Consider the following 22,266-nt stretch of genomic DNA (forward strand, 5'->3'; position numbering starts at 1 on the left):
GGAATTGCTAGGTTTTGTGTTTTGTGTTGAACCATATGGCTGACTTTAATTAGTTTATATGATCAATAAAGAGGATTACATAGTCATTTTCTTTTTCTTTTTTTTTTTTAAACACAACTATGGGTTCTCTGGTGGAACAAAGGCCCCGTGTGCTCACAGAAGATTCTGTTTCTCCTCATTATATGAACCAGCAGTTCCCAGTGCACTTCCACCAGGCTGCAGAAATCCTGGGTTTTGGAAATTCTGAAGCAGGAAGTACTCCAGATGTGACAATTGTTCGTGAAAACTCGATCCCCTACGTCTTTTTTTTTTTCAGCTTTTAATTTGTTGTGTTACTCAAACTGTATGTGTGTGTGTGTTTTCATTGTTAACTAAACCCTGAATCCCACATACAGAATGCAGCCCGGTGACAACCTGTCACACACGCGGTGCTGACGCAGCATCTGTGCGTCTTCTCCTTCCTCAGAGATTTTCCAGGCTGTCCTGCTGCAGCCGCAGAGACAGACGGCTCCTCTCCTCGTCTCTCTGATACCGTTTGACAGTTATTCTACGTACATAATGTGGATTTGTTTTTTTTTTCTCAATGGCATAAAGCTGGATTCTTTGATTGATCTTTTTAGGTCGAGCGAGCCTGCGTGCCCCGTGCTCTTCCTGCTACTCCAACTTCTTTATCCAGTCCAAAGATGTTTACTTTGAAGTCGGGGGAGGGGGTGGGAGGGTGGGGGGTTTAAAGACTCCCTGGTGTTGGTGTGAACGCTTGTTTTCGGTCCCTTGAGTGTTCGACTCCGACTCTGAGCAAACACCAACAGTTGCTGTATAAATCATTGCTTCTCAAATGGAGGGTTGTGACCCAGAAGTAGGTCTCATGGGCTAGTATTAGTGGGTCAGTTCTTTGAGTGATAGCCTACCACTGGTACAGTAGCACTTTCTGTCCGCGGTTTACCGACCTTCATATCATATGATTGATACTGTTGGCGAGTTAGGGTTTACATGTACGTGGTTAGCCATTAGCCTATGTAGCAACCATTACTGTGCCTCGATCACATGGTAGAGATCTGCTGCTCTCCCAGAGCCAGGCTTCAACTCATCACTGCTACTGTGATCATTATGTAACGTTGAAATGCAGTTTTTTTTCCTTGAATATGCTGACGATACCACTATTTAACTGATGTCTGTGGTTTTTTCAGTCAGTGCTTTATGTCAAAACCTGTTTGTCTCTGGTCAATGAGCACTGCATTAGTCAATATACTGTAGAGTAGAAGAAACTTTTACAAATACACACCTGATCCTGATTGTTATCCTGTCTAAAAAAATCTCGCCCCTGATTCTAATCCTCAGTCCAAATAAGTCAAACAAGCGCACGTTCCTCCATACAGGTCGTCTCTTTTGGCTCTCCATAAGTACAGCTATACCAGAAAAAAAAACACACACACACACACCCGGGCTGTAATTTTGCTGAAGGAAAATATAAAAAGAGGAAAAATTTAATCTTCCCTCTCTGCAACTTCCATACCAATTTTTACGACTCCTGAATCTCATAATGCAACGTTACAGGGAGAGACTTTTTAATAACCAGATTCTGTTGAAACTCCAGTTTATGCTGCGGCCCCGTCACACAGCCAAACTTTTTATTTATTTTTGTTTGTCTTAACCACAGATTGATATTTCAAGAATAGAGTTTTCTTTCTTCTATATACAACTGATTCTTATATTAAATAATATTTTTAATAATTAGAAAATATTATTTTTGGTTGCTCTGTATTAATTCCGTCATCAATATTATGAGTTGTACACTAGTATATATATTATATATACTATACTTTACTATCCTATATAATATGTGTAACTAGAGTTATAATTGTATAATACTAACTATTTAAAAATCTATATAATAAAGATATATTATATAACAATATAAATTCCAATATAGTAAAGAATTATTCAGATACACAGTACTGTTTAACTCTGAGACTGACTCTGTCCTTATTTGTTCTCTGACTGCAAAGTAAAATTATAAAAACTCGGATATTAATGTTGCTTGTATAAAAAAAAACCAACAAAATAAAAAAGACACCTGGCTGTGCACCATCTGTGCTACAGGTGGAAACTCTTACACCAGCAATCACTCATACATTAGAGTAACTTATTCATCTTCCACTCATGAGTGCACACATCTGATGTGCACTGCGGTCTTGGCCGTAGCTAAGACTTGGGTTAAATTGAGAGTAATTAAATATGCAAAGTCCGTGTTCGAGAGCAGACCAGAAGATTACAAAAGCACCTGCTTGAACGTTACACCTGCAAACAGGAGGCTGGTGAGTGCCAGCATTTTTATCTGGTGCTGCAAAGAGGTGCAGAAGGGGAATGAAACAAGCAGACTGGCAAGGCAACATAGGGGGAGTGGCCTGGTCATGGTCTGTAGAGAGTGGACAAAAGATAAAAGGTGAAGAAATACAAGGCTACTACGGCTAAAACAAACAAACAAAAAACACACATTTATTTAATATACATGTAAATAAATCTGTATATATATATCTTTGTTATATATATATTATAGATATATAAATAAATATGTGCATAACAATCCATATATAATATACAAACATAAGGTTTATTTAATATACATATATGTATATATGTATATACAAATATACATATATACATATATATGTGTATATATATATATTTATGTATTTATTAAGAAGTTAAACCTCTGATACCTTAAAATGAATAAATTAAGAAAAATAAATCGACCAATCAATGAAAAGTTTAGTCATATTTGATAGGCAAGAATTCTTTTTAATTAATTAATTAATTTTGTACTTTTCACTCTTTAATCATTTATTCCGGGGTCTCTTGTCTTACTGTCATTTTATCCTACAGCCATTTCCCCCCCAGTTGGTTGTTTGGTTCCCTTATGGCGGCACAGTATGTTTTCACAGTTGTTTTCCATCCAGCCTCTTCCTGTGTCTCCGACTGTCGCATTGTGTCTGTGTGGGAGGGGGCAAAGCAGATTTTTTTTCCATGGCTCATCAGAGTCTTTAGCTGGTAGTGCAGCTAAATGGGTAACTGTATATCCGCTTCTCCAATTAAGGGTGTTAATGTGCGAGTGTGCAGGGGAAAGTGTGAATGTGTGTGTGAATGTGTGTGTGTGTTGAATGCAAAGACAGAAATGTTCACAGCCACAAACATTCATCACGTGTCATCAATAAAACAAATGGACTGAAACCAAGTGGTGATTTTGACTAAAAACGTGAAATTTGGAAAGTGACGGGGTAAAATGTAGTGAATGTAAAACGTACTAAATCTCAGCGTCCTCCCCACAAACAGACTGGGCCGCACGGCAGTCCTACACGGGCTACACAGCAGCACACTCCCAGTCATTTCTGCTATGCTGTCTACTGCTTAATTGTAGTTGCCTGTAATAGCTGCAGGGACACACTGAGATGCTTTGTCATGGGAAATAAAACACAGCAGAATAGGAATAAACTTCCTGCCTCCACAGGAAGCTGCTGTTGCCATGGCAAAGTCGATTTAAAAGGTTGGTTATGTAAAAAGCAATTAAATATATATCTACAGTATATAAATATGTTCAAGGAACGTATCATTCTTTGTGCATGGGGGGAATAAATGGACGCACGTCTTTAAATTCTGTGTTCAAACACCAATGTTTGTGTGAGTCAGTTGGTGCAGCTGAAAGTTCCTTCCTTCCTTTTGGAAGTGCCTCCATTTATACAGTGCTGTAGTTTCTCTCTGTGACATCGCTGCAGCGGAGGCTTTTGTGTTGTTTTTCTCCAGGCTTCACGCTGCTGCAGGAAATCTGACACGGATTATTTTACCTGGTTCAAACTCTTTGGCTCTCAGACTTTATTCAGATTTTTTTCTCACATATACATATATGTTTGTACAGTATATGAACATGTATGTCTATTTATACGCCATATTTATATATACTAATATATATACGCTATATATATATATATACATACATACAGAGATATATGTCACAATTTCAATTGTGTTCTTATATATATTTATATATGTATATTTATATATGTATATATGTATATATATATACATATATATATATATATATATACAGTATATATATGTCACCTCAATTTCAATTTTGTTCTTTGCTGTGGTTAAGAATGAATCTATCCATTCACTAAGTGGTGAGAAATGAAAATGCATTTCCTCGCCCTTAACACTGTGATGGAGCCAAATGAACCGTCAATGAATGTGCAATGAGTGCTGACGCTGATTTACTCTCCAATGTCGTACCCTTCTGTGTGCATGTGTGTCTGATGTGTCTGTGATGGATGGTTCTTATCACGGAGCAAAGTCCTCTGTTATGCACACAAGTGAATTTATGATAAGAGCCGTGCGGAGCGAACACAGCACCAGAATAATGGGCCCTGGGGGCCTCGAGAACAACAAGCATTAAATATCAGTGAGTTGTGATGTGGTGTAATGACACGGGGGGGTGGTTTCATTGTCTGTGTAATCAAAGGCATATCAAACAGCTGTTTTTCTAATTAAGCCCTCAATAAATGTTTTAAATTGCCATTCATTCACTACATGTGCAGATATTATAAAATTCATTAACTTAAACAGGCGTCTCCAGTCTGCAGTGTGTGCGTGTGTGTATGTGCGTGTGTGCGATCTCATGACAGTCATCTCCATGCTCTAATCTCCATGTCATCTCTTATTTCAGATCTCGGCTCGGTTGCCATGACGAGCGAGGAGTGTCCTGTGCCGCTGAGGAGCATCTCCACGGCGGTGCCAGGGCAGAGCGAGGAGTACAACTCGGCGCAGCCTGATGACATAATCGAGGAGGTGGGTCCGGATGATGATGATGATGATGTCACCATCGGCAGCGACCTCAGCACGCTCGTGGTGCCCTTCCCGGATCTGGCGCCCGTGGTCTTTTTCTGCCTGAAACAGACCACCTGTCCCCGTAGCTGGTGCATCCGTATGGTGTCCAACCCATATCCTTTTACCCACTGCCTCAGGTGGACGGGAGTCTGGTACAACTGATTTGATCTTTGACCCGTGATTTCTTCACTCTTTAGTCCCAGTCACTTCCTCAATATAAAGAGATGGAAGTAGAAAACTAGAAGAGGTTGCCATTTGTTTCATTTATGTTTAAAATTATTTGGTAAATATTACACTTGCAGTGTGAAGGCTGGTAAAATAATAATAATAATAATAATAATAATAATAATATTTAATCTGATTATTTTCACAAATTAATTCATTGTTGATCTAATTAACTTCAACAGCTCTAATGACAACATGTAATAATAATTTGTTTTACATGTTTTATTCTATTCTTCTGGCTGAATGGGGGAAATAAATGTAAACCACCATGTATTCATGTATCTTACTGATACGGTGTGATTTTACATTTTAGAATGATTGACAGGTCCACCATAGTTGTTTTATTCGTCCAAAGATCTTCGTTTCAGTCGCCCTTTTTTCCTGCTCTTCATTCCCCTCCATTAGCCCCATGTATCAATTTTGCCATATTTTCTTTTCTTTTTTCTGTTATTTATTTAATTCTTTTTTAAATGCACTTTCATCCCTCTGGGCTCTGATCCGTCTCCTCTCATCCACCTTCACTACATAATCTGCTGGATTTGCCTCCACAGGGCAGGCAGGCATCCACGGATCTTCTCAAAGTAAGTGTGTTTGACATGCTTTTTACAACGCTGACTGCAGTGATCAGCACTTCCCTGCTTAAACAACTGAACGCAGATGCTTTTAAATGTGTGTGTGAGTGTGTGTGACTGAATGGTTCTACTGAGGTCCATAGCGAGCAGATGTCTGGTTGCTGACTACAGCGCAGTCTGGCTGAAGATGGTCCTATCACAAGAGACAAGTAAAACACACCAGGTGTGAAAAAGTGTGTGTGTGTGTGTGTGTGTGCTTCATTGCCAACCATGCGTTTGACTTACAGTGCACATCTTTAGGATATTACGGCCCCTGATTTATAATGTGTTTTATTTAATTACATGGTGTTAAAACCTGTTCAAGTTGCAGCTGTACTTTTGTTTCCCGTGTCCTCCTGTGGACCTACTCTGGACTAGGGTCGGTCATTAGTGGTCAGGTTGTTCACCGTCATTCATCCGACATCGTAGACATGCTCAAAATGATGATGAGCTCATATTTGAAACCTTTTGTTCTGCAGAAGTGTGAGACTGAATGGTTTTTCTCAGTGTGTCTTCCTGATATGGACTGGCCGGGGTCTGACTGCTGGGATTGGCTGCAGGCCCTCATTCCAACCCTGAAAACAATGAAGCCGTAGAAGGAAATCGAATGAATGACCGTTTTGCAGCGGAAATCAAACAGTGATTTCCAAACATGGGGCGCTGTAGTCCGTTGGCTGTCGGAGGCTGGACAACAGGACAAATATTTGACTTTCAGATTCCTGTTTAGATGTTTGAGGTGAAAGTGGTTTTAGGAGGATTTAACAAAGCCCGCTAACAGCTGAGCTGTGCTCCTTTCATATGGCCCAGTGCCACAGGATACAAGCATCGAGCATATGTACACGCACACACACACACACACACACACACACACACACAAATGCACTCTAAATCTCATTTCAGATCGCCTCAGCTTCTGTTTCAGCTCATTGGTTGCCGAACACCCATGGCGACTAAAACTGTAAAACTGTGAGACAATTCTCTCTGCAGTGTGTGTGTGTGTGTGTGTGTAAGAGAGAGAGAGAGAGCGAGGCAGAGTGTGTGTGCGTGATAACGGCTGTAAGACATAAATGTTTGTGGTAATCTAAAGTTTGTAGGAGAGGTATTTTCCTGGTCACTGAGTTGAGGGTTTAACCTGCGGATGTCTGCTGTGGCTGTGTGTGTGTGTGTAGGTGTGTGTGTGCGTGTGTATGTGTGTGTACTTGCATTTTGGCTTGGACCAGATGCTTTTGTTGCTCGTTCTTTTGATTTACAAAGCCACCGGTGCATGTGTGCATACTTTATACTGTATATTTGTAGTACTTCAACATATCTTAAGTGACTTTTGTCTGTGTTTCTTATGAAAGGGGGTGAAATAAGTACTTCTTCCACCATTTACTTTGAATCAATAACTCAGTCACCAGTCAGTAGCTATGACAGCCTCTCTCTCTCTCTCTCTTTCTCTCCCTCTCTCACACACACACACCGACTGAACGATCTTCTCCCACGCTTGTCCACAGCAGAGCACCCACGGCACCTCCCCATATCTGACACTCCACACTCTTGGAGTGTACAAAAGTACGAAGTTACACAAAACAAACTAGACAATAAAAAATACCGTTTTTTTTTAAATGTAAAAAAGTATTAATGAGTAATAAAAAATTAGAGTAATTTGTATCCTGAAGTCGAAGGTATGAACACTAAGTTTAATATATTTTCATGACGTTTGTACCAAAACCTCAATATAATGACAGGTAGCGCTGGTTGCACCCCAGATGGGACTTGAACCCACAATCCCTGGCTTAGGAGGCCAGTGCCTTATCCATTAGGCCACTGGGGCACATGGAGCCGTGTATTAATAACCAGCAGGACAATCCAGCTGGACTCAGTGGTGGAGGACGTAGACCAGCTCCAGTCTGAATTTGAAGGCCAGCGGTTCATTATCCGTAGATGTGGCCCAGTGATGTTCTGGTCAACTGTCCGGGTTGCGGCCCACTCTAACCCAGTGAGTGCTACTGTAGGATTGGCCGCGGCTCTCTGGAGAATTCCATGATTAAAGAAGATGAATGGCCGAATGAATAATTTATGGCCTGCACTCCTTCTCTGTCCTACTTGTTTACGACTCTTAAACTGTAGTTATAATTGCAGAGTAGGCACATGGAAAGGTGTCATTTCATTATTTTTATTTTTTATTTATTTATTTTTTAAGTGAAATGCAAGGGTAATTACCTGCAGCGCGCAGCAATTCAGACAGGAAATGTGCTTGAACGTGTGCATTAGTTGTTCCGAAGCAGAGGGATGATTGATGCACCGCTCCGGGCACTGTTGTTGTTAGTTCTCTTTTTTTTCTCCAGCCATCCTACAGCATCGCTGTTGCACTGACACTTTCTCCTTCCAATCTTTACTTCTTTATGTTTTTCTTTTTCTTTGTTGTTCTTCCCCTCACATCTTCTCCACCCCTCACTTTCTTTGGTCGTCCTCCTTTCATATCATGTCAAATCTCAGTTTTTTTTTTTTTTTAAACCCGTCGCTCTGGTTACTGCTCTTACTTTTTGCATGAGCCTACCTTTACCTCTGCTCCTCTGATTGGCTCCTGTGGTGTTCTCACAGAGTGAGTGGCCTCCGTGGCCCGTGGTCCTTTTTGGCCCTGACAGCTTGTTATCTCCATGGTGACGGATGGCCGAGGTGTTGCCATGCCGTGCCCCTAACTACGGCTGAGGTTAGAGCACCCACCTGGGACACACCACCGTCTCTCTCTCTCTCTCTCTCTCTTCTTCCCTCTCTCCATGATCTCACAGGTTCTTGTTGGGAAGTCGTCATTATGTGAATTACAGTTACAGCTTCTCTGCACTTAGAGTGAGCTGTGCTGCTTGATGGATGTTGAGTTATAGCATCTCATCGTCTTATTTTTAAGTGAAGATGATCTAAGATGATCAGCCTTTGATTCTATCTTTTTCCGTCTTCTTTTTCTTTTAAATATTTTGATATTTTGAATATTTGATGATCAGCCTTTGATTCTATCTTTTTCCCTCTTCTTTTTCTTTTAAATATTTTGATTTCATTTCTGTGACAAATTAATTCATTTTCATTCCATGATTCCATCTTATGCCCAAATTTCATTTTCATACCCTGGTCTTGTGCAATAATGTGCATGTTCCACTTATTTTAATGAGGCTCTGCTCAAGTGTGAACTGTTGTCCTTTTACCCCAGGGAAACCTCTCTATGAAAGAGGCGCAAACATTAATGAGACAAACCTCTTTTAGGGCTAAATAATACTTGTTAAAATACTAACGCTTCCTTAACAAATCCCAGCGCTAACACCAGAACCAATACTGATCCTAATGATTCTTATTATTTGGGCCATTCTTTATCACTTCCTCCTTCCTGCCCGCTCCCCTCCATCCCCTCCTCTCCTGCTCTGCTCCCTCAGGTCTAGTCTAAACCGCATTAGCGCTTACGCTGAGAGGAGGCAGCGATGAAAACGGAAGAGCAGAGAAGAGATGAAGAGCTTAAAGTGACTCTAATGACTACCATAGTACACTGCCTTGGTGCACACACACACACACACACACTCCGTGTGACCTCTCTCACATGCACTACGGTTTTAGGTTCAGATCCTGTCGGCTGTGGAATGCGGTGATGATTTCTAGGTTCGATGCCGATTCTGCTACCGTATGTGACTGTGGACACGCAGCTATAGCACGTAGCATTGTGATCTCACCACTGTCTGCAGATCAGTGTCTGTATCTTAAGCCTGGGATGCGCTGCATGCATCTGCAGCGTGTTGCTGCCTCAGCGCCGCTGCCTGTCATGGCACTTTTTGTTGGAAACATTTCCAGCAAATAATAATCATCTGTCTGCAAGAAAGTTTCCAGCAAATAATAATCATCTGTCTGTAAGAAAGAAAAAAAAAAGAAAAAGTAAGAAGCTGTATTTCTGAGAAGGGAAGTGCATCCCTGCTCTATCTTTTGGCTCAACCACAGCTGATGCACCTGCTGTAAAAAAACACTATAATACAGAGTCAATAACTGGCTCCTCTGAGTCTATTCTGCATAAATGAATGAAGGGCCACACGTCTTATTTAACTCGTCCCACATTGAGTGCAGTATTCCAGGAGTTTGATGATGTTAAAGTATGAATGAGTCGTGGGAGACATCGTAGTTTTTGAATTTTTATCTTGCCTCATGCTTATTGTTGAGATCTGAAATACTTAATTTAATTTATTTAAATCAGTCATACGAAAATGCTTGTTCCATCTTTTATTATTATTAATATTATTATTTCTTTCTGTGTTCACTTGAGTTCATTTTGATTATCTTACTAATTTTAAGCATACTGCTTTATTCCACTAGAGAATAGGCATTTTGTAGTATTTATTATTAAGGTGTTATGTCACATGTATAGACCAGACCTGCAGCTCTACAGTACTTGTGACCTAAGACAACATTTTCCATGTTATAATGCAGTATGAGAATCTGTCAGGCGTCCGCAGACTCACTTGCACTCAACCATATTTTTCCTCCTCATTCTTACATTTATGCTGACTTGTTTTTTTGTTTTGTTTTTTTCTAACCCATAAAAGAATCAGATCAACTGGCAGCACTGCCTTGAACCAACAGCCACTCTTGAGAGAATTTAATAAGTCATTTCATGTCTCCATCATCACTAAACTGCCGGCTGCATTTTATCCCACTGAGTACTTTGTAGGTCGCCATTTCTCATCTATAATCCACAAAGTGCTGTATAAACTGAAGCAGCCGTTCTGCTCTGCAGTCACACTCTTAGAACCGCTTTTTCTTCTGCGCCGTGACTCAGGGAACTAACGCAGAGCACAACAATCGGCCTGATGTGAGGAGCGAGATGACTCCGTTTAATACCAGACCTTAATGGTCCTAAATAAGGAAGGAGGATAACGGGGTTCAACCTGAGGACAACTCACACCCTGTAAGTTGTAATGAACACTCTCACGTGCATTTTGGATTTAAGGTTTATTTTTTGCAGAACAATAGATACATTTTCCATGGGCGGTGTTTTTTTTTTTATAACAGACAGATGTGAATGGAGGCAGTGGAAGCCTCCATGTCAGTAGTTTGAATATTATTTCTTTGGCTATTACCAGAGGCAGATGGTGAGACAATTACTGATAAGCAGAGCAATAATTATTCAACTCCAAAAATCTTTTTGCCTTAATATAATAGGAAGTTAAACTGCCCGGAGAAAGACTTATTCAGAAATGAAACATGACAGCTCACAGTCTGCTCCTATTTTGTGGAATAAATTTACCCTTTTTTCTTGAGTAATGCCCGCACCTATGGTTAATACAGTAGAAATAACAATGCCTGCATGAATAAACAGGTATTTTACTGCACATATACATATATTTTAATTGCAAATAAGGAGCATTAGTTTTTGAAGAGATATATGGGGAGAAAAAACAAAGCCTGGAACAGAACAAAGGTGGAACTTTTTGTACATGTGGCGTCTGCAGATTTTACCAAAGTTATTTCCCCCAAAAGATGTAAAAACTACAACAGGAGGAGCAAATATTTCCATAAAAAAACATTTTCCAGCCATTTTGCAACAGCAAATTTAACAAGTAATTTCCAGGAGATTGCATTCAAAAAAAGTAAATGGTATCTAAGATTGGGGAGCAGGTGGGAGAGAACCTGAAGAGGTGGAGGTGAGCAGCGTGAAGAGGAGAGAAATGATAGGAAGTCAGCGGAGACAAGATGGAATATGTGCAAGTAGTGAGAGCAAAGCAGGTGGAAAAGTGAAGATGATGATGAAGATAAAGATGTTCAGCACAAAGTTAAATACCTGTGGTCAACATTTAAAGCCATAGAGAGGAACAAAAATGTTGAAGATAATGCAGCAAACAGGGCGGAGTGGGTGGAGCTGTGTCTGAGCTGGAGGCTGAACTGAAAATTCGACTCACTTAAGAGTTTAGACTTCGGTGGAGGACATGTGGAGGAGAGAATTCCCTTGGAATTTCTTTTGTATTTAAAGTTAATGCTGACGTATCAGGAGACAAAGTTTGGGTGAAGAGACCAGGTTGTTTTGGTTTGGACATGTGGAAGAACCAGGGAAGAGTTGCAGCAACACATGAAAATGGTTGATGGTTTGAGTTGACCCACCCAGGTGGACCCTAAAGGCGGGCTGTGAGAGAAAAAGAACAAACAAAACTTTATTTTACTCATGACTTAGAAAATACAATTACAACAAAACCTAGAAAAATGATCAAATGTTGGTAAAAAGTCTCCGGGGACGAATTTCCTGTGGATGGAATTGTTACTTAAGGTAATTAGAACGTGGCTCTGCGGAGATTGCATTCAAGAAACATAATGTTTTACGAACTGGGAACAACTAGTTCTAATGACCCGGTGAGTCAGAGCCCAACTTTGGGGCGCTGGGGGTGAGGGGGGAGAGAGGGGATAGTGCAAGGGTTTGTGTGACTCACGAAGGGATATTTATGGATATTCTGTGTTTTCATTGATCGTCAGTGTGTTTCTGCATCCACCATTTCCCTGCCCGCTGCACCGAGGCTTTGAGGTCAGTAATGAATACTTATGAGCACATTAGCAGACCAAGAAACCTCATTACAATATCAAGGAGAGCAGCGGATCACACGCCCTTGAAGTTCCTTTGAACGAGGGCCTGTCTCTGTTTTCATGCCATGTGAGTGTCATTTATGCCAGTTTAGCTGCTGTAATGCATTTTAGACGGCAAATAAATAAATAAGTAGCTAAATAATTTAATCTCAGTGTGACTTCCTGGTCAAACACATTGGAGCCTTGGTGTGTACACACACACACTCGGTGCAGTACGCTAATGGAGCAAATATTGAAACGTCTTTCTTTTTTTTCAAGGTGAAACAAGGAAAACGTTCATGTTGTTTTTTTAAATATTTGATTTATGCTTAAAAACAGAACAGAACAACCAAGCTGGAATAGCTTGGTTGTTAACTGCTGTAGGAAAAAACAAATTAAAAAAACATGGCTGCCAGGGTATAGAGAGAAATCCAGAGTAGCGTATGGAGTACAGATGATACTTTAATTAAATTTAAATAATCTGTGTTTCCTGTTCCTCACCTTCCTCTCTTCACTTCAGTGTGATGGTTTAGTTAACTTGTTGCAGCTCTATTCCCCAGTTACCAATTACCCAAACCTTCCACTGGTTATTAACCTGATTAGTCCAATTCCCACCCTCACAGTTGCTCTTAGAGCAGGGACACACTTTCCTAAATGTGTCTTTTGTTTTTTTCAATGATGTTTTTGTGATAGGACACCATAGAAGGTGTTTAGGCTAATTTGATTTAATTTACTAATAATATCCCACAGAGCTGCTGTATGTTGATGTTTGAGAGCGGACTAATTTGCATATAACAAGAAAATATATAAGAAATTTGGACGGAGCGAGAGCTGGAGCTGGAAGAGGGATTCTAGAGCTCCTCAGAACAGGATCAGAGGAGTTAGAGTGAGTCACTCTGGCAGGATATAGAGTGAAAGACAAGCTGAAAACATATCTTTGAAAGACAGATATAATAATTTAGAAATGATATGAGACAATGAGACGCATCATACGGCCCTTCAGAGAAGTGAGCAGAGACAAAGGAGGAGATGAAGAGAGAGATCTTTGGTCGAGTGTGAGAAAATAGAGAAAATAGTTAGCTTAGCCACAAAAAGAACTTTCACCCAGTGCCTGTCAGTACAGAGGATGGCAGAGGACATCAGTGTGTGTGTGTGTGTGTGTGTACATGTTTTCATCCATATGTGTCTGTCTCTCTTTGTCTCTTTGTGCTTGGCCTCTCCCTGACAGTGAGGAGCTACATGAAGGCTCTAATTGCTCGGGTGACTGCTACTTCAGACCACTTCCAGAAAAAAGGGAGCGAGACAGAACGTGGGAGGCAGAGCAGACTAACCCTGACACCAGAAAGATAAAGAAGGGCTTTGTAACAGGAAGAGAGACTAAATTAAGTTATAATGGAGCGACGCCGGGAAATCTTTAAACAGACGCGTCACAGATTACACTCAAGGTCAGCGACCGACTTTGTAAAAACAGGACTGAGAAAAGTCCTTTCAACAAGTAACATGACGTCACAGAGAAAGCGATCCTACAGTAAGACCTGGGCAGATCTATCCATCCATCCATCCATCCATCCATCCATCCATCCATCCATCTATACATCTATCCATCCATTCATCCATCCATCCATCTTTCTGTCCATTATCCATCCCTCCCTCCATCCATCCATCTTTCTGTCCATCCTGCTCTTTATAAAACCAAGTCTCAGTGACGTTCAAATCCCACTTCGTGTGAGACTTGGCCAAATGGAGCATTCACAACTGTGAACGTAAACAACAGGAAACCGCGAGTGTATTTGAGAAGACGTTTCTGAAATGACGACAACGTAGCACACAGTCATTCAGTGAGTGGGTCTCATTTTTTTTGCCTCCTGGTTCACACTCAAATACTACACTTATGATTTATAACATCGGGTCTTATCATGCCAGTGCACACATGGGCCACTGTACCCTGACTCCAGCTCCCCTGATAGGCTCATGCCAATGTAAATTGTTTACCACGTCATCACTGCCTCCACCCTAACGCGCTGCATGTTGGACCTGGTCTGTTCACACCAGGCTGAGCTTCATCTTCTCTTTTTCTCTGCTGTGAGGTGTGTCTATAACAACATTTTCTGTAATGACCTATGGCCTTCTAGGTGAACCTTTCCTTATCGCCCCTTCAGCCGTGAGAGCAGACTGATAAGGGGTCGGAGGGTGGGGGAGTGACAGAGAGAGAAAGAGAGAGGGGAAGAGAACGAAGGGTCTCTAGAGACCTTCTTGAAATGGTGCTGCTTTGTCACTGTCTTACACCCACACTCACACGCACACACACACATACACACTCTGAAACCCTATGTGTCAGATATATGTTACACACATATGGCTCTTCTGCACTCAAATCCTTGTCAACTGTTTTTTTTCCCCACTGGCTGTTCTCTCTCTCTCTCTGTGTGTGTGTGTGTGTTGTCGTAGTGTGGGGGGATGGATCTGTTAGTGTCGATGCTCAAACCTTTTTCTGGCCGACGATGAGTGTGGGCAGCTGTGTCAGAGCATGTTTGTGTGTCGCTCTTTGATCATGGTTCGACCGAAGGAGCCGACATCTTCAGGGGCTTAGGATGTTCAAAAAATAAATAAATCAACATGCCATCACATGCAAAAATACACACATACACATACACACACTGCAGCCATGAGTTACTCAGGCTAACTCATTTGGTCAGAGTCTCTGTTTGATATCAAAGAAGAAGAAACTCTTCAGTACTGTAGTATATGATGAGTAACAAGTAGTACAGTGATGTGATGGTGCGTTGGTTTTAAAGAGGTGAGGAAGTGAAAGAAAAAAGATTCCTCCTCATTGTCCTGATGTAAAATTTTTGTCCAACCCCTGAAGCAGCAGTTTGTCAGATCACACTGCAGTCACTGTAGGGGAGTGTGTGTGTGTGTGTGTGTGTGTGTGGTGAGGTGCAGAGGAAAAGGCCAGACTGTTGGCATTTCACACCCTTCCCAGGTGGACTTGGAGACAAAAGCTTTACTTTTTCTTACAAAAAACAACAACACAGTTTTACATGCTCCTCCTCAAACAGCTCAGGCTGCAGGGATCTGACCTCTGAGCTGCGGCTCAATCCCATGAGGTCACATTAGCTTTCTGACCCACCTCGGTTCACTGGGTTGACCCCCGGCCTGACGGTGTGTTTGTTGAAAAGGCTGACACGTGTTAAAGGCTTAGAAACAGACTTAGGTGGCATTTTGTTTGATTCCTGTGTTGTGCAACTGTGTGTGAGTGTGTGTTTCCAACAGGAACAGCCGTCAGGTGAAGCCAGAGTGTGTGAATCTCATATCCTAGTCACTGAAACCTGGTTAAATAGGGCTTTTTTATTATTATTGCAGTTGGTGGCAATCTTGAAATATCACTTAAACATTTGTTGTTTTTTAATGTAAACGTGTACATCATCTGCATACTGTATGTGCATGATAGTAGTAGCATTTGAAAGAATTAAAGGGGATGACAATAAAGTACAAGCCATGAGATAAAACCAATATATTGAAAGACTTCAAGTCATTTGCTGCAGATGTTTTTGTTTTTATTCAGGATGTTTGTTTTAGCATTACAGCTGAAATATTTCAGTGTTCTTGGTGTTCTTTCCTCTCCCACTACAAAACCATACAAAAAAGCTGTGATCAGTGCAGCGATTTATTCTTCACTTGGACCCAAACACAACCTTAAAATCTACTTATGCAGATCTAATACCCTGGTTATTGATTACTGTTCTTTTTGGGTGTTAACAAAAGTTGTTTCTTCTTCTACTTCTCCGCAGTAGATTTGTGGACAAATTACATGTTAACAGGATGAATGGCTGTGAAATCGATGGTGTCGACACTATTCCAACCCTAAATGCCCTGTAGCTTTTTTTCTTCTTCTTCTTACTACAATTTACAAAGCAAATTAAAACAAAATGGACAAAACACTCAATACAGGGGCTTTGAGTGAGTGGAGATTTTTTTTCTTTAGGACATTAATTAGAGGATAGAGTTGTTGCTGATGTGTGAGCTTTTCTGCTACAAAAGTGCTGATGTCGCTTTTTTGCCATGTAAGGTTTCAGTCGTCTCCGCTCTGCCCCTGACACTCATCCAGTTTTGTCAGTCTTCATTTCTTTCTGCTTCCTCTCCATCTTTTTTTCCACTCACACTTGTTTCGTCCATTTGTACGGCTACTGGGACAAAGTGTCTGTTTTGACAATGCTAAATTGGATTTTTTTTGTTTTCACAAAACGGGACGGTATTCTCTATCCACTGTATTTACATTTGGCGTTTTAGTTCTTAATAGTGCATGCATGAAATTATTTAAATATAAATCAGTAGGATTTTGAAGTATTGCTTAGAAATAGCTTACTATACAAACTTATTCTATGAATTCTTGAGTAGCAGTGAAAATTGTCCACCACATTATATTATCATTATGCTGCTTCTGCCTCCGCATTCTTTTTTTTGCATGGGACTCCATTAATGTTGAAAACAGTCACATAGAAAGCTGCATAAATTACATGCAGACAAAATACAGCCGAGTAAAGTCAAATCTTTTGTCAAGATGCGTTAAAATAAAGTCATGTCTGCATCAGTTTGAGAAACTTCAACCTCCCAGCCCGCAGATACGTGATCCCACAGCAGTCGCTGTCAGTGCTTATCAACGCCAAACACAGTGTTTGTACTTCAAAAACTGACCTTGATCACGAGCTATAGCTGCGTAACAGAGCTAGGTTTTTTTAGTGATTTATTACTAAGTTTGACAAAAACACTTGAATTAAAAGCTCACGTCACCCCAGATGGGACTCGAACCCACAATCCCTGGCTTAGGAGGCCAGTGCCTTATCCATTAGGCCACTGGGGCACATGTTGTTGTCATGTTTGCTTTTATTTTGAAACGCTAAGCTGTGCTCTTTGTTGAGGCGAGTCATGTGTCAAGCATTCTCTCCTGTATTCATTATAACTGGACTCAAAGAGAGACCACACGGTGGAGAAAGGGGAGCGGACTGTTGCCTTACAGCCAGAGAATAACTGGTTACTGTTGTGTAATCTCTGTCTGTCTGGAGCGAGTTTGCCCACGCACACACGGACACACAGGATTAGGTTAATTGGACACGTCTGAAAATGTCAAAGGTGTTGTTTGTCTCACTCTGTGGCTCCGTGACGAACTGGAAAGCGTTCCAGGGTGTCGAGAGTTCAAACCCAAAGACTCCCAGGACTCTGAAAGAGATTCACTGAATTTAATGACTTGAAAGAAAGCAGCGTTTTCTTTTCAAACCAAATAGAATTCCTGCTTCAGATTCCCTGAGACATTTGTAGCCAGGTGCTGATGCACCAGAGTCTGCTGCTGTCCCATGATGCACCCTACTCTAATACCCACCCCTAAAGGGCAGCCAGTTTCCCTTCAAGTTGACATGTTGCAGTATTCTAGATCCTTACACATCCTTCTCCCCACTCCTTTCACAAACTCAGACGTCGCCTGAAATCAGGATTTGGACTCAGCACGGTCAGAGAAAGATCATTTGTCTGAGAGAATGAAGGGAGAGAGAAAGATAAAGGCGCATCGTTAACAATCCACTGAAATTGCTCCCACTACAGGAGGAGTGATCGCACACGACTTGTTTGGTTCCATTGTCTTCGTTTTTTTTTTTTTTCATCACACTGTGAGCATTTTTTTTTTTTTTTTTCATCACACTGTGATGAAAAAAAAAAAGCATTCGCTGCTGTTTTGCAGCTGCAGCCATTTTTGATGTTGTAATGTTATATAATAGAGATGGAGACGTTTCTGTAAAAAAAATCGTTTTGCTCCTCAGTCAGTGATGACTTCAGAGAAATGGTAATTACTGTTTTGCTCTTAGTCGTCATTGTCGTTAGCTAAAGGCTAGGGTAACTGTTATGGTTCTCTCTCCTTAATTATTAATGCCTTTCAACTTTCCCTGTGAAAGACAGTTTTCAACATTACTGTGTTTTATATCTAACAGCTGCACGTCTCACTCTGAACCTGCTCATGGGGCAGATAACAAACAGAACCCCTGGGGCTGAGGGAAAGGGCAGGTTGATCATAGACCGTAGATAACGAATGGATACTGCGCCCTCTGTTGCAGCCTGAGGGTTCGGTTGTAGAAGGATAGCAGAAGCACTAGAAGTCATATAGAGTTGACTATAGTTTGCCAGTAGCCCTGACAAATCTGTCACTATCAGAGAAAACATATGATATACTGAATTATAATATGACTGAATGATTTTTTTTTTTTTGTTTTGCTTGTGCGTGCATTTTTGGTTTGCAGTTTCTCATTTATCTTCGTTGTCCGTTGCCCTTGCTGGTTTAATTGAGCGTGAGTCAGTGGAAGTGCAGAGGGTCATTGACCAAATTACTGGCTTCCTGTTACTGCCATGTATAGATATTTATGTACGTGTGTGTGTGTGTGTGTGTTTGGGTGTGTGTATCCATGTAAGCAGGAGATTATATAACAGCAACGACACTGAAGACAGGTTTGTGTTACTGTGTGACTGAAATTGTTTTATTCTCTGAGCAGGATTATCCACCAAATAATGGCAAGGTTGTGTGTGTGTGCGCGTGTGTGTGCAAGTGTCTTGGTATTTGTGTGTCAGGTAGTAATTAGTAAAGACAGGCTCTCTGGCAGTACTGACAAGCTGAAAAAGGACTTGCCAGCACACTCAGAATGTTGGAGATAAAGAGACCTCTCCTAAATAACTGCGCTCTGGCTGAAAGTTTCCCAGATAAAGTTAAAAAGTTCAACTTTGACTTCATTTAGCCAGTCAACCCTGGTCTCAACTTCTGACTTCCCTAATTTGGTACAAGACTCACCTTTGGAAGTGATACTGAAGATGGTGCCATGCATTATTGAGTCTCTTCCTCTACTTATTCCAGTCCCTTAGCACATGTGAATTAATATTGTAATAGTCTTCGGAGGACAAAATGTGACCGACCAGAATAGCAAAAGCAGTGGACAAAAAAGGATGTAGACCTGGAGGTGCGGTTTGTTCACCTTCTGAGGTCCTGTTTTTACCAATGCTAAACGTGCACTGATGAGAGGAAGAGTCCAGTCTTGGCTTTGATGCTTACTGTGTAAGCTAAAAAATAATGGTGTAGCTAATTATAGACCAATTGTGTTTGCATATTGAATATATATTTATATAAATGGATTTATATTCAAATTTTGTACAGGTGCCAATCCCACCTACCGCCTTGAGCAAGGCACATAGGGGACCTAAAATATTTTGTAAATAAAAATCTTTGTCACAAGACCTCGCTCCTCAGAGGGATGACTTTTGCAGAACAGAGAGCAAAAGACAACAAATGTTCAAGCAAAGTCAACGAGGACACAGAAAATGGAAATGATGTACCTATTCTGTCTGTGTGTGTCGCCGTATGTGTGTGTGGTTGGGGGGGGGGGGGGGGGTTCAATTTTCTCTCTTGTTAGCTGTCAGTCACTGTAGTGTCTGCCTCTGTGCCTCCTGGCTTCTTCTTGGAACTGACTACGTCGGTATTTTTCGGGGGCCTGGAGAAAGACTGCTGCAGGAGCAGAGTGGGCTGCTGTCACGGCAGCTCTGCAGAGCCTGGGGTGAAATTTAGTCTGAAATAGAACTTTTTTCCTTCGGCATCAGCTCGTTGGGTTCACTGTAGCCTCTGTCCATTTACGATGAATGCTCATTTAACCTCCATACATAAGGGAATGTATGTGTCAGCACGGACGTTGAGTAACGGACAGTCCAAAGTCAAAACTTTGCAACAGTCAAGAACAGGATTAACAATAACATCTTCAGATTTTAGTGACCTATGACCTTTAACAGCTAAGACTTTGTCCTGTTTTTGCGGTTTAAATGACAGGAATGTCAACATGAAAATTTGCTTCCTGGTGAATTAATAACATCCACCGATGGCACTCACATCTGACAGCACATGTTTTCACGGCACGAACATCACCTCGGTGACAGTGAGGAACGAACCACACTGTCCAGGAGAGGACCGATTCCCCTGCGTCTCCACAAACACCGTGCATTATTTAACAGCACCAAGTAAATCCACCACAGATCCGCACGACTTTCGCTCAAGGGTAGACTGTGGCGTGGGCGTTGAGGAATCCATCACTCGTTCATTAGTATGTTTGTGATTGCATGACCTGATAAAGAAAAATATAACAGTCATTTACCAATGTCACACTGACCTTAGAGCTGAAAGTTAAATCCTGAAAGTGTTGACAGACGACTGTAGCTAACAGTCAGTTTTCCTGGCCGATAATTCATAAAAATATATATAAAAAAGTATTGATAAACTAAGAGAGTCTGCACTATTGAGATACACAGCTATTGTGTAAATTATTCATGTGAGAATGAAGTTGGGTTCAGCTCCACCAATATGGGCAGAAAGACAATGTGATATTTCACCACAGGATTCTACACTGAAGCTTTTTTTTTAAGAAAAATGGACATTATGTTAATCTCAAGAGCACTTGCTCAAGACACCATCATCAGCCAAGGTGGGATTCAAACCTGAGGTGCAAAGATGCAAAACTCAGCATCTGTAATATTATACAACCTCATTATTAGTCAAGTCTTAATCAAGCTGCACATATGTGAGGAGAAAATTTCCATCAGGACTCGGAGACGTTCTGTTCCGTGTTCCCTGCATCTCACTCTCAGCCACACCGCTTCATTTACTGCATTACTCTCGACTTGTTCACTCGTCTTTGAAGAAACACCTGTGAAACTCGAGGATCCACTTCGCATGCCTGCAATTAGAGCCACACGCTCCTGGAGGGTAGCTGATCAGAGGTAACTCAAATGTGAGGGGTAGAGAGAAGTGACTGGAAATTTTACAGTTTGAACTTCTGTCGATGAAACTGTGTTTATACCAGGTATTTGTAACTTTAAGATAGAACTCACACCTGTGTAGATTTATTTTTGTTTTATACACATTTAAATAATAACCTGTGTAGGATTATATTCAAAGCAGCACCAGAAGTACATGCAAATGTCAAATGGATTGGGGATGTTAAACCTCAGATCTCTAGCAGATCATGGAATTATATTTGAACAGCTGTCATGGCTGAGCTCTCCTCTCTTCTCTCTTCCTCCTGCTAAACTCCTTACTCCTTATTCTTCTTCCTATATTTGTAACAGGGAATGGTGTCAGCCCATTAGACTATTGTTGAAATATGGATGATGAGATAAGAGAGATGAGGGCTCCGAGTTCTATTCTCACCCAGATCTCCTTATTCTTATCTCATCAACCTGACTCTTCTCTGTCATTTCAGAGATATAAAGGGCTGAGGAAAAACTAAAATGTTATTTTTTATGTATTCTTGTTGTGGCCTTGACTGGTTTTCCTTGGTCTATAGGCCAAATTACCACAACATTTTCAAAACAGATAACAGATTTTCTAACACAGACACATTGAAATCTTCCCACACCCATTATTTTGCCCCAAAGGAACTTTACCGGCAACAAACAGAATGATTCCGAAACAATTCAGACTCAGACGGAATTGATGTCACAATTGCTGTGGTGGTTTTATTGTTGTCGACAACAACATAATGGGTAGAAAAAGAGCCAAACTTTGATCTGGAGTCCTCACCCTTTTAGCAGCCGTTGAATTACACTGTTAAGAGTGTATAAAAGATAGGTTTAAATCCCTGCTGAGACTTTATTGTTCATGTTTTACCAATCAGGAGCAATCTGTGTCAGTAGCTGTCATTAAAGGGAACTGCTGCTGAATGTGTGTGACCTTCAAGACCTAAAGCTGAACTCATTCAAATCTGAACTGAGCCTAAGCTGAACTGAGGTCAACCAAAGTTCATTAGACTCTGTTCTTAGCGCCTTTGTGCTCCAGGTGAAGAAGATAGTCTGACTATTATTGACAAAAGGTCAAATGGTCAACATCTGCATCACCAGCCGGGCCATATGGTTCATCTACAAAACGTGTGAAGCTCCAACTGCTGCGACGAATGTTATTAGAATATTACACTGC

At 41.0% G+C, this 22,266-nt stretch overlaps 1 long non-coding RNA gene and 2 other non-coding genes across 3 annotated transcripts in view; 1 reads left to right on the top strand and 2 right to left on the bottom strand.

Moving 5' to 3' along the window:
* LOC107989880 (uncharacterized) overlaps positions 1–22,266 on the top strand; it is a 53,287-nt gene that overhangs the window by 27,326 nt on the left and 3,695 nt on the right. The window contains exon 3 of the long non-coding RNA XR_001761410.2: positions 4,718–5,684. This is a non-coding gene — a long non-coding RNA (uncharacterized LOC107989880). The remainder of the gene's footprint in view (positions 1–4,717; positions 5,685–22,266) is intronic.
* On the bottom strand, positions 7,458–7,530 carry trnar-ccu (transfer RNA arginine (anticodon CCU)). Its single transcript has one exon. It is a non-coding gene; the product is annotated as a tRNA-Arg (tRNA).
* trnar-ccu (transfer RNA arginine (anticodon CCU)) lies at positions 17,067–17,139 on the bottom strand. The gene has a single exon. It is a non-coding gene; the product is annotated as a tRNA-Arg (tRNA).

Source organism: Cynoglossus semilaevis, chromosome 17 (genome assembly GCF_000523025.1).
Source record: "Cynoglossus semilaevis isolate Cse_v1.0 chromosome 17, Cse_v1.0, whole genome shotgun sequence".
NCBI classification, from domain to species: Eukaryota; Metazoa; Chordata; class Actinopteri; order Pleuronectiformes; family Cynoglossidae; genus Cynoglossus; species Cynoglossus semilaevis.